Here is a 14,298-nt window from a genome sequence, read left to right as displayed (position 1 = left end):
ACAACATCCATTGGTCTACCGGACGACGAGTGGTTCCAGATTGCTGGTTTTGCACATCTGTGCTTTACATCTCGTGAGTAGGATTCTTATGTCCTCTTTGCTTGTTATATCATTTACCATCTGATCTGCACCATGTGGCGCCCTCTATTCTGATTTATCTAGATTCTTCAAACATCTTCAGATTGCTAGACACTACTGGAACTTCAAATGGGACTGGGTTCTATGGTCAGATGAAATTAAAATAGAGCTTTTTGGCAATAAATACCAGAGGTGGGTTTGGCGCACACAGAGAGGTAGCCATATGGAAAAGTATCTCATGCCCACAGTTCAATATGGTGGTGTCTCTGTAATGTTTTGGGGCTTTTTGTCTGCCAGTGTAACTGTACATTTTGTTAGGATACATGGCATCATGCACTCTATCAAAGACCATCAGATATTAAATGAACACCTGCCTCTGCCAGAAAGCTTAAAATGGGACGTTTTTGGATCTTCCAGCAGGACAATGATCCAAAACATACATCAAAATAAACACAAAAATGGTTTACTGACCACAAATTCAAGGTCCTGCCATGGCCATCCCAGTCCCCTGACTTGAACCCCATAGAAAGCTGTGGGGTGAACTGAAGAGGATAGTCCACCAGTGTTGACTTCAAAATTTGAAGGATCTGGAGAGATTCTGTATGGGGGATCCCTTGCCATGTATTCTCCAACCTCACCAGGCATTATAGGAGAAGACTCAGAGCTGTTATCTTGGCAAAGAGAGGTAGCACAGAAGTATTGACTAAAAGGGTGCCAACAATTGTGGCATGCATATATTTAACATGAGAGCAGAGTATTTTTGTATATTTTTTGAACAAAAGATCAAAAGGTTAAATAATAAAGAAAATTTTTAACAGCCATCTTTAGGGTGCCAATTTTAGTGGAGGGCACTGTATATTTGTAGTATATTACCACTGATATTTTACATTTTTTAGTACACCTGGTGACTAGGAAAAGGAAATTGTTCACCCATGACTTCCTGCTTCACAGGGGTAGTAATATGAGGTAACACATAGGCCATTTTCACTTAGCCATTCATCACAATAGGTAAGACAAAGGAATATAGCTGTGATGTGTGGCAAAAGATTGTTGAGCTTCACAAAATGGGAAGTGGCTATAAGCATTGGAAATCCAATTTCCACCATAAGGGCAATAACTAAGAAGTTCCAGTCAACTGTAAATGTTATGGGGTAGATTTATCAAATATCGGGTGGACATGATCCAGTGTAGCAGATCATTTCCGCCCAACATCGATAAATGCAGACAGCATACACTGTCGGCATTTATCATTGCAGGTGGTGCAATCAGGATGAATGCTGTCCGCAACCTCTTACGACCGCTGCTTCTTAACTTAAATTTCAGGCGGACCTAAAACTTCAGGGGTAGATTGCAGAATCCGCTGCTTCATAAATCTACCCCTATGAATCAACCTGCAAGAGGACGAGTGTCTATATTGCCTCAACGCACTGTGGAGAGGATGGTTAAAGTGGCCAAAATATCTCCAAGAATTACAGCTGAAAAATTGCAGAAGTTTGTTGTGTCTTGAGGTCAGAAAGTCTCCAAAACTACAATACAAAGTCATCTACATCACCACAAGTTGTTTGTAAGGGTTTCAAGGAAAAAATCCTCTACTGTCATCCAAAAACAAACTCAAGCATCTTCAGTTTTCCAGACACTAGTCTTTTCCCATAAGAAATAGCCAACTAAGGCATTTCTTTTTCTATTTGCTAACAAGGAAATTATGAACTTTGGGATAAGGAAATGCAAAAATAAAATGCTCTAATATATTAGAAAAATTTTCATTGCTTGTAAATAACTGTCGGCTAGATTATGAGTTTTGCTTTAGAGGCTATGCAGTGCTAAAGAGCAGTTTTCTCTCACTGCTCACTTACCTGCAGCGCTGGTATTACGAGTTTTTACAAACCCGGCGTTAAAAGGCAAGAAGTGAGCGTTTAGCAAAATTTTGCTCATTACCGCACTCCAATACCAGCGCTGCTTAAGTCAGCGGTGAGCTGGTCGTACGTTCTCGTTCACGATTTCCCCATAGGAATCAATGGGGAGAGCCGGCTGAGAAAAAGTCTAACACCTGCAAAACAGCAGCGTAAAGCCCCATTGATTCCTATGGAGAAATAAAAGTTATGTTACCACCTAACACCCTAACATGAACCCCGAGTCTAAACACCCCTAATCTTACACTTATTAACCCCTAATCTGCCGCCCCTGACATCGCCGACACCTACATTATTCTTATTAACCCCTAATCTGCCGCTCCGGACACTACCGCTACCTACATTATACTTATGAACCCCTAATCTGCTGCCCCCAGCATTGCCGCCACCTACATTATATTTATTAACCCCTAATCTGCCACCCCCAATGTCGCCGCCACCACCTACCTACACTTATTAAGCCCTAATCTGCTGCCCCCAACGTCGCCACCACTATAATAAACATATTAACCCCTAAACTGCTGCACTCGTGCCTCGCAAACATTAGTTAAATATTATTAACCCCTAATCTGCTGTCCCTAACATCGATGCCACCTACCTACATTTATTAACCCCTAATCTGCCACCCCCAATGTCACCACCACTATACTAAATGTATTAACCCCTAAACCTAAGTCTAACCCTAACACCCCCTAACTTAAATATATTTAAAATAAATCTAAAGAAAATTACTATCATTAACTACATTATTCCTATTTAAAACTAAATACTTACCTATAAAATAAACCCTAAGCTAGCTACAATATAACTAATAGTTACACTGTAGCTAGCTTAGGATTTATTTTTATTTTACAGGCAAGTTTGTATTTATTTTAACTAGGTAGAATAGTTACTAAATAGTTATTAACTATTTAATAACTGCCTAGCTAAAATAATTATAAACTTACCTGTAAAGTAAAACCTAACCTAAGTTACACTAATACCTAACACTACACTATAATTAAATAAATTAACTAAATTAACAACAATTAAATCAATTAAATTCAATTAGCTAAAGTACAAAAAAACAAGCACTAAATTACAGAAAATAATAAACAAATTACAATATATTTAAACTAATTACACCTAATCTAGCCCTATCAAAATAAAAAAGCCCCCCCAAAATAAAAAAAAACACCCTAGCCTAAACTAAACTACCAATAGACCTTAAAAGGGCCTTTGCGGGGCATTGCCCCAAAGTAATCCGCTCTTTCACCTGTAAAAAAAAATACAAACAACCCCCCAAACAGTAAAACCCACCACCCACACAACCAACCCCCCAAATAAAATACTATCTAAAAAAACCTAAGCTCCCCATTGCCCTGAAAATGGCATTTGGATGGGCATTGCCCTTAAAAGGGCAGTTAGCTCTTTTGCAAACCCTAACCTAAAAATAAAACCCACCCAATACACCTTTAAAAAAAACTAACACTAACCCCTGAAGATCGACTTACCGGGAGAAATCTTCATCCAAGCCGGTTCAAAGCCCTCAAGATTAGGGGTTAAAAAGTAGTTATAGTGTTTGCGATGTGGGAGGGCCTCGATTTAGGGGTTAATAGGTAGTTTATGTGTGTTAGTGTATTTTTTAGCACTTTAGTTATGAGTTTTATGTTACAAGGTTGTACCATAAAACTCTTAACTACTGACTTTAGAATACGTTACGGATCTTGACAGCGTAGGGTGTACCGCTCACTTTTTGGCCTCCCAGGACAGACTCGTAATACCAGCGCTATGGAAGTCCCATAGAAAAAAGACTTTACAAAGTTTACATAAGTCGTTTTGCGGTAAGGCCAAAGAAGTGTGCGGTGACCCTAAACCTTCAAGACTCGTAATAGCAGCGGGCGTAAAAAAGCAGCATTAGGACCTCTTAACGTTGCTTTTTTACCCTAACGCACAACTCGTAATCTAGACGTGTGTGTTTAACCCATACAAAAGGAATAAACACAATGTTAAAGAGCAGCAATGCACTACTGGGAGATAGCTGAACTAATCTGTTGATCCAATGACAAAAGACACATGTACGTAACCTCTTATAACCAGATATTTCTCAGTAGTGTATTATATGTACATGTTCATTTTCTGTAAATGACAACAAGATAACAAAGTAACTGAGTAAAAGAAGTTAATATAAAAGTATCCTAAAATTGCATGCTCTATCTGAATTATGCAAGTATAATGTTTGCTTCCCTATCTAATTAATGAATATCAGATAAAACAAAAGATTTTTTTTGTGATAAATGATGCATCAAAAACATTTTTTATTTTTTTAATTTAATTTGTTATAACTGTAGGTTTCACGTGTGTGTTGATCATTTTTGATAGGGGCATTCTTCCCTAAAAAAGTTTATAAGCAGACACGTGAAAATAACAAATGCCAACATATGGTTAGTCTGACAGTATTAATGATCCTTTGCAGCAACAAATAAATACATAAATCAACAAACACAGGTTAATTTGTCTTAATTAAAAAAAACAAAACAAAAAAAAACAACCTCTTTGTTTCTATTAAATAATATGTTAAACCAACTGACTCCTTAAATTAGATTGCAATTCCCTCTGGCTTATATTGAGTTAAATCATCACTATCCTAAGGAAAAGCTTTTCATTTTTTATCTGGCCTGTGAGTATTAATGAGAAACCTGCATGCATTCTGCTTGGCAAAACAACCAAAAACATTAAAAATACATGTTTTCATTCCCAATAAAGAATTTATGTGTGCGCTCACATCTCATCTGAAACCTGAAAAATACAGCATTTAAAAAAATGAACTTCAGGCTAAGGAGAATAATAGTCATAACATCCAAGCTCTGTTCATATGCAATTTATGACCTGAATTCTTCTACACCTTGAAAGGTCAAGCTTTGTTAGTTATATTCATCTTCTCTAGTACATCTTCAGTCTCATAAAATGATGCCATTCGGTTCGATAGATGGAATCCAAACTGGAATATATGACCTGGGAAAACAATTTTTCTCCATTCAAAGATACTACAAATATGTTGCGCTCAGTATATTTTGTTGAAATGTTGTATATAACCCTGTGGTGTAACGTGTGCTCTTATTTTTAAGCTCTAGCTGAATGATTTCTGAAAATAAGTATATTACACACTTCTAAACAGATGAAAGGCTTCACTGTTTTGAGAACAGACTTGGTTAGCATCTTCCATTAGATAGGAGTGCCAGTGACCCTGCAAAATGTAAAATATGATTGGTTTTTAGGAATGATGAGTAGTGCTTAATTTGTGCTTTTTATTCTACGTGACAAGATTGATGCATGTTTCTGTTTTATTAATGTTCTGCTGCTTGCATTCAACTATGTGTTTAATCTCAGCAAAGGTGTCAAATACATTTAGTATTTTAGTGCAGTGATTTTTAACCTTTTTTGTTTGCCGTGGCACACTTTTTTCCTGTGGCACACCACCATCCCAAATTTTTAAAAAAAATCACACATTGTAGCCTAATATATATATATATATATATATATATATATATATATATATATATATATATATATATATATATATATATATATATATATATATATATATATATATAAACATACAGTATGTGTGTGTGTGTGTATGTATTGTGCTGTTATGCCATGCCTCCTACAAACTACCTCTGCACTGGGAGTAAAAAACAAGCAAAGTTTAAAAAATGTCACACTGTTGTCAGTCTGCCGCGGCACACCTGAGGATCTCTCACAGCACACTAGTGTGCCACGGCACACTGGTTGAAAAACACTGTTTTAGTGACTAGCACTTCATAAACAAAAATAAAAACATTTTAAATTTTGAATAAAATATTTTTGGAAAACAGTTAAAAATTGCTTTAAATAAAATATATTTCATGGTTTTTGCGATAGCTTTTTCTTGGCACTGGTACATTTAGTGCACATGTCCTATGCACCTATTTAGAAAGCTGCTTTCTGTTCTGTTTAAAATTAAATTGCACTAATCAGTTTTCACTCACATGAAATAATAACTTTAAAATGGGGATGTTTTCTGAATACATAAGACTTCCAACCTGACCTCTATAAATATGTACATATGCAAATTAATGTAGAATGGAGTTTAGTGTCTTACTCATGACTGAAGCAAAATTTGCTCTTGTCTTTAAAAGGAACAGTCTAGTCCAGAATTTGTATTGTTTAAAAACATAGATAATCCCTTTATTACCCATTCCCCAGTTTTGCATAACCAACACGGTTATATTAATATACTTTTTACCTCTGTGATTACTTTGTATCTAAGCCTCTACAGACTGTACCCTGTACCAAGGGAGAGTTGACCCTACTTGGCTTGGAACTTGCCACCATGGGTTACTGCAGCTTATAAAAAGGGGGTTACAAACGAGAGTTATAACATAGAAGTCGGTCTTAATATTATCTATTTCTTACCCACCTTTTATTAAAATTTTCTTTTTTTTTTCCCTCTTACTCTATTTCTTTCTCACTATTTCATTTTTTCTTATTAAATTTGGAGAGGAATCTGAACACAGTGAAATTATTCTTCAGATTTTTGGTCAGGTAATGTTGTGTTACAATGTTTGTATAGGAGACTACGAATAATTAGTATAGAATTTGTACATGACATACCTGTGTAATTATTGATTCAGTGTGATCGTATTCTTCCCTAATAAAAATGATTTCAACATAACATAGAAGTCAGAACTAGAAAGTGCTTGAGTGTATTTCAGTCTTGAATAAAACAAATATGCAATATACTTTTATTAAAAGAAAATGCTTCTAATAAATGCTAATAGTGTTTCTAGAGCATGTGTACCCACATATAAAATTGGTGGCATCTTAGTGAGCCATAAAATTTAAATGTTCAAAAGATATCAGCCTTCTCCATTAAATGGCTTGTAATAAACCACTTTCAGTCAAAGACATAAATCAATAGCTAGGGCCGTAATCAATAAATAAATATGGGAATCATCATGTCATAGACCATTGTCCCAATTTATTATCTTGTCTTTGTTCCACCATGGGAAACCACAGAGTGGTCTGGAACCCTGTGTGGGCACAAGGTGTAATTATACATTCACCAGTCTCGTGTTCTCCGCTAGCCCACCGTCAAACCTCGCACCGCTTGCGGTGTTACCTTCCGGTGGTAACCGCTCCAATACATTATAGTTATTCACGTTGAAAGTAATCGAAGGGGGACGTCCCCGTTAAAAGTCTGTAGAGGAATACAAGTGTATTTCAGTCTTGAATAAAACCTATAAGCAATATACTTTAAAAGAAAATGCTTCTATTAAATGCTAATACTGTTTCTAGAGCATGTGTACCCACATATAAAATCGGTGGCATCTTAGTGAGCCAGCAGTGTTGTTTACTGTATCAGCAATTATTCTATTTATGCCATACAGGCCACTGCAAGCTCCCTGGGCAGGCAAGTTTTTGAATAAAGAACTATGGGGCACATGTAGAAATAGCTAATACAAGTATATTTTAAACATGTTTCTATTTAACGTTAACTCAGTGGTGGGTAACTTCCTAACATATGGGGGTCACAAATCAGTATTTTAGAAGCTTTAAAGGGATAGAAAGGAATTGAAATGTGTATGGGTGAATTATGATTTTAAACAGAATAGTTTTTTCAGTGTACTTCCATTAGCAAAAACTGCTTCTAGTAAAATATATTACTGTTTTTCTCGGGCATACACACATAGGCTCTAAGGGCACGGGTACCAATATTCTAATTCCACACCTTCTAACAGAGGGCCTGATATGTAAACTCTCGCCACTCAGGTGAGATGATCTAAAACATCTCACCAGTATGGAGAGGTCCCTGAAATCATGTTAGAAATATATGGTCTATAAAAACTCTCAAAGGTTGTGGATGATTTTGCTCCATGCCGGCGAGGTTTTGAATATCAGGCCAAGTGTCAGTAGTGGATTGTATGACACAAATTTAGTCTTCACAGACACAATACAAACCACCAACAACTATCTGAGCTTAAATACTGGTGTCTGGCATAAACTGAGGGCTACCTATATGTATCTGATTCATTTTACTCTTTTTGGGAACAATGTAACTGGAGCAGGTTACCTGCATTTATATTTAGTTAATTTACATCTGATAACTTTAGACAGCGGTTGCAATGGTAAGAATTACAAAGTGCAGCAATGGACAGCATTTAATTAAATATAGAATTGCTGAGGCACTACACTCAAAAAAACTAAGTAATTAGGAATTAATAAATTATATATTTCAGTGTTCTGTATTATTGCCAGATTTAAGCCATTATAAACTTAAACAATCTAATGATGCCATTACGTGTTAATTAGCTGGACATTTTCACTTTGAATCAATTCAAAATAATATTGTAGTTACTAACGTGCAATAAAAGTATCATGAGTATTTTTTTTCTTCTGAAGACTGGCTCTCCTCTGATGCTAAATGATCTTTATTTAATTGACTGTGGTTAAAAAATGATAAAATGAGATATGATACACTATATAGCCTGTCTATAGTAAACAAAAAATGCTGTGTATTTGTCTGTAAATTACCAACAATTGTATAGAACTTGTGAAAACTTATTATCAATAACAAAAATTAAAAGCATCTTTCTCCAACATAGGTGTGTCCGGTCCACGGCGTCATCCTTACTTGTGGGATATTCTCCTCCCCAACAGGAAATGGCAAAGAGCCCAGCAAAGCTGGTCACATGATCCCTCCTAGGCTCCTCCTACCCCAGTCATTCTCTTTGCCGTTGTACAGGCAACATCTCCACGGAGATGGCTTAGAGTTTTTTAGTGTTTAACTGTAGTTTTTATTATTCAATCAAGAGTTTGTTATTTTGAAATAGTGCTGGTATGTACTATTTACTCAGAAACAGAAAAGAGATGAAGATTTCTGTTTGTATGAGGAAAATGATTTTAGCAACCGTAACTAAAATCCATGGCTGTTCCACACAGGACTGTTGAGAGCTATTAACTTCAGTTGGGGGAACAGTATGCAGTCTCTTGCTGCTTGAGGTATGACACATTCTAACAAGACGATGTAATGCTGGAAGCTGTCATTTTCCCTATGGGATCCGGTAAGCCATGTTTATTACGATCATAAATAAGGGCTTCACAAGGGCTTATTAAGACTGTAGACTTTTCTGGGCTAAATCGATTCATTATTAACACGTATTTAGCCTTGAGGAATCATTTTATCTGGGTATTTTGATATAAGAATATCGGCAGGCACTGTATTAGACACCTTATTCCTTAGGGGCTTTCCCAAAGCATAAGCAGAGCCTCATTTTCGCGCCGGTGTGGCGCACTTGTTTTTGAGAGGCATGGCATGCAGTCGCATGTGTGAGGAGCTCTGATACTTAGAAAAGACTTTCTGAAGGCGTCATTTGGTATCGTATTCCCCTTTGGGCTTGGTTGGGTCTCAGCAAAGCAGATACCAGGGACTGTAAAGGGGTTAAAGTTTAAAACGGCTCCGGTTCCGTTATTTTAAGGGTTAAAGCTTCCAAATTTGGTGTGCAATACTTTTAAGGCTTTAAGACACTGTGGTGAATTTGGTGAATTTTGTACAATTCCTTCATGTTTTTTCGCAATTGCAGTAATAAAGTGTGTTCAGTTTAACATTTAAAGTGACAGTAACGGTTTTATTTTAAAACGTTTTTGTACTTTGTTATCAAGTTTATGCCTGTTTAACATGTCTGAACTACCAGATAGACTGTGTTCTGAATGTGGGGAAGCCAGAATTCCTATTCATTTAAATAAATGTGATTTATGTGATAATGACAATGATGCCCAAGATGATTCCTCAAGTGAGGGGAGTAAGCATGGTACTGCATCATTCCCTCCTTCGTCTACACGAGTCTTGCCCACTCAGGAGGCCCCTAGTACATCTAGCGCGCCAATACTCCTTACTATGCAACAATTAACGGCTGTAATGGATAATTCTGTCAAAAACATTTTAGCCCAAATGAACACTTGTCAGCGTAAGCGCGGCTGCTCTGTTTTAGATACTGAAGAGCATGGCAACGCTGATACTAATATCTCTGAAGGGCCCCTAACCCAGTCTGATGGGGCCAGGGAGGTTTTGTCTGAGGGAGAAATTACTGATTCAGGGAACATTTCTCAACAGGCTGAACCTGATGTGATTGCATTTAAATTTAAGTTGGAACATCTCCGCATTCTGCTTAAGGAGGTATTATCCACTCTGGATGATTGTGACAAGTTGGTCATCCCAGAGAAGCTATGTAAAATGGACAAGTTCCTAGAGGTGCCGGGGCTCCCAGAAGCTTTTCCTATACCCAAGCGGGTGGCGGACATTGTTAATAAAGAATGGGAAAGGCCCGGTATTCCTTTCGTCCCTCCCCCCATATTTAAAAAATTGTTTCCTTTGGTCGACCCCAGAAAGGACTTATGGCAGACAGTCCCCAAGGTCGAGGGAGCGGTTTCCACTTTAAACAAACGCACCACTATACCCATAGAGGATAGTTGTGCTTTCAAAGATCCTATGGATAAAAAATTAGAAGGTTTGCTTAAAAAGATGTTTGTTCAGCAGGGTTACCTTCTACAACCTATTGCATGCATTGTCCCTGTCGCTACAGCCGCATGTTTCTGGTTCGATGAGCTGATAAAGGCGGTCGATAGTGATTCTCCTCCTTATGAGGAGATTATGGACAGAATCAATGCTCTCAAATTGGCTAATTCTTTCACCCTAGACGCCACTTTGCAATTGGCTAGGTTAGCGGCTAAGAATTCTGGGTTTGCTATTGTGGCGCGCAGAGCGCTTTGGTTGAAATCTTGGTCGGCTGATGTGTCTTCCAAGAACAAGCTACTTAACATTCCTTTCAAGGGAAAAACGCTGTTTGGCCCTGACTTGAAAGAGATTATCTCTGATATCACTGGGGGTAAGGGCCACGCCCTTCCTCAGGATCGGCCTTTCAAGGCAAAAAATAAACCTAATTTTCGTCCCTTTCGTAGAAACGGACCAGCCCGAGGTGCTACGTCCTCTAAGCAAGAGGGTAATACTTCTCAAGCCAAGCCAGCTTGGAGACCAATGCAAGGCTGGAACAAGGGAAAGCAGGCCAAGAAACCTGCCACTGCTACCAAGACTGCATGAAATGTTGGCCCCCGATCCGGGACCGGATCTGGTGGGGGGCAGACTCTCTCTCTTCGCTCAGGCTTGGGCAAGAGATGTTCTGGATCCTTGGGCGCTAGAAATAGTCTCCCAAGGTTATCTTCTGGAATTCAAGGGACTTCCCCCAAGGGGGAGGTTCCACAGGTCTCAGTTGTCTTCAGACCACATAAAAAGACAGGCATTCTTACATTGTGTAGAAGACCTGTTAAAAATGGGAGTGATTCATCCTGTTCCATTAAGAGAACAAGGGATGGGGTTCTACTCCAATCTGTTCATAGTTCCCAAAAAAGAGGGAACGTTCAGACCAATCTTAGATCTCAAGATCTTAAACAAGTTTCTCAAGGTTCCATCGTTCAAGATGGAAACCATTCAAACTATTCTTCCTTCCATCCAGGAAGGTCAATTCATGACCACGGTGGATTTAAAGGATGCGTATCTACATATTCCTATCCACAAGGAACATCATCGGTTCCTAAGGTTCGCATTCCTGGACAAGCATTACCAGTTCGTGGCGCTTCCTTTCGGATTAGCCACTGCTCCAAGGATTTTCACAAAGGTACTAGGGTCCCTTCTAGCTGTGCTAAGACCAAGGGGCATTGCTGTAGTACCTTACTTGGACGACATTCTGATTCAAGCGTCGTCCCTTCCTCAAGCAAAGGCTCACACGGACATCGTCCTGGCCTTTCTCAGATCTCACGGATGGAAAGTGAACGTGGAAAAGAGTTCTCTATCTCCGTCAACAAGGGTTCCCTTCTTGGGAACAATAATAGACTCCTTAGAAATGAGGATATTTCTGACAGAGGCCAGAAAAACAAAGCTTCTGGACTCTTGTCGGATACTTCATTCCGTTCCTCTTCCTTCCATAGCTCAGTGCATGGAAGTGATCGGGTTGATGGTAGCGGCTATGGACATAGTTCCTTTTGCGCGCATTCATCTAAGACCATTACAACTGTGCATGCTCAGTCAGTGGAATGGGGATTATACAGACTTGTCTCCGAAGATACAAGTAAATCAGAGGACCAGAGACTCACTCCGTTGGTGGCTGTCCCTGGACAACCTGTCACAAGGGATGACATTCCGCAGACCAGAGTGGGTCATTGTCACGACCGACGCCAGTCTGATGGGCTGGGGCGCGGTCTGGGGATCCCTGAAAGCTCAGGGTCTTTGGTCTCGGGAAGAATCTCTTCTACCGATAAATATTCTGGAACTGAGAGCGATATTCAATGCTCTCAAGGCTTGGCCTCAGCTAGCGAGGGCCAAGTTCATACGGTTTCAATCAGACAACATGACAACTGTTGCGTACATCAACCATCAGGGGGGAACAAGGAGTTCCCTAGCGATGGAAGAAGTGACCAAAATCATTCTATGGGCGGAGTCTCACTCCTGCCACCTGTCCGCTATCCACATCCCAGGAGTGGAAAATTGGGAAGCGGATTTTCTGAGTCGTCAGACATTGCATCCGGGGGAGTGGGAACTCCATCCGGAAATCTTTGCCCAAGTCACTCAGCTGAGGGGCATTCCAGACATGGATCTGATGGCCTCTCGTCAGAACTTCAAAGTTCCTTGCTACGGGTCCAGATCCAGGGATCCCAAGGCGGCTCTAGTGGATGCACTAGTAGCACCTTGGACCTTCAAACTAGCTTATGTGTTCCCGCCGTTCCCTCTCATCCCCAGGCTGGTAGCCAGGATCAATCAGGAGAGGGCGTCGGTGATCTTGATAGCTCCTGCGTGGCCACGCAGGACTTGGTATGCAGATCTGGTGAATATGTCATCGGCTCCACCTTGGAAGCTACCTTTGAGACGAGACCTTCTTGTTCAGGGTCCGTTCGAACATCCGAACCTGGTTTCACTCCAGCTGACTGCTTGGAGATTGAACGCTTGATCTTATCGAAGCGAGGGTTCTCAGATTCTGTTATCGATACTCTTGTTCAGGCCAGAAAGCCTGTAACTAGAAAGATTTACCACAAAATTTGGAAAAAATATATCTGTTGGTGTGAATCTAAAGGATTCCCTTGGGACAAGGTTAAGATTCCTAAGATTCTATCCTTCCTTCAAGAAGGATTGGAAAAAGGATTATCTGCAAGTTCCCTGAAGGGACAGATTTCTGCCTTGTCTGTGTTACTTCACAAAAAGCTGGCAGCTGTGCCAGATGTTCAAGCCTTTGTTCAGGCTCTGGTTAGACTTAAGCCTGTTTACAAACCTTTGACTCCTCCTTGGAGTCTCAATTTAGTTCTTTCAGTTCTTCAGGGGGTTCCGTTTGAACCCTTACATTCCGTTGATATTAAGTTATTATCTTGGAAAGTTTTGTTTTTAGTTGCAATCTCTTCTGCTAGAAGAGTTTCAGAATTATCTGCTCTGCAGTGTTCTCCTCCTTATCTGGTGTTCCATGCAGATAAGGTGGTTTTACGTACTAAACCTGGTTTTCTTCCAAAAGTTGTTTCTAACAAAAACATTAACCAGGAGATTATCGTACCTTCTCTGTGTCCGAAACCAGTTTCAAAGAAGGAACGTTTGTTGCACAATTTGGATGTTGTTCGCGCTCTAAAATTCTATTTAGATGCTACAAAGGATTTTAGACAAACATCTTCCTTGTTTGTTGTTTATTCTGGTAAAAGGAGAGGTCAAAAAGCAACTTCTACCTCTCTCTCTTTTTGGATTAAAAGCATCATCAGATTGGCTTACGAGACTGCCGGACGGCAGCCTCCCGAAAGAATCACAGCTCATTCCACTAGGGCTGTGGCTTCCACATGGGCCTTCAAGAACGAGGCTTCTGTTGATCAGATATGTAGGGCAGCGACTTGGTCTTCACTGCACACTTTTACCAAATTTTACAAGTTTGATACTTTTGCTTCTTCTGAGGCTATTTTTGGGAGAAAGGTTTTGCAAGCCGTGGTGCCTTCCATTTAGGTGACCTGATTTGCTCCCTCCCTTCATCCGTGTCCTAAAGCTTTGGTATTGGTTCCCACAAGTAAGGATGACGCCGTGGACCGGACACACCTATGTTGGAGAAAACAGAATTTATGTTTACCTGATAAATTACTTTCTCCAACGGTGTGTCCGGTCCACGGCCCGCCCTGGTTTTTTTTTTTAATCAGGTCTGATAATTTATTTTCTTTCACTACAGTCACCACGGTACCATATGGTTTCTCCTATGCAAATATTCCTCCTTAACGT

At 39.5% G+C, this 14,298-nt stretch overlaps 1 protein-coding gene across 1 annotated transcript in view; it reads left to right on the top strand.

Moving 5' to 3' along the window:
• INPP4B (inositol polyphosphate-4-phosphatase type II B) overlaps positions 1-14,298 on the top strand; it is a 1,415,612-nt gene that overhangs the window by 405,035 nt on the left and 996,279 nt on the right. The window lies entirely within an intron of this gene.

This window comes from Bombina bombina, chromosome 2 (assembly GCF_027579735.1).
Source record: "Bombina bombina isolate aBomBom1 chromosome 2, aBomBom1.pri, whole genome shotgun sequence".
NCBI classification, from domain to species: Eukaryota; Metazoa; Chordata; class Amphibia; order Anura; family Bombinatoridae; genus Bombina; species Bombina bombina.
Note: the sequence above shows the minus strand (reverse complement) of the source record. Positions and strands in the feature narration are given on the sequence as shown.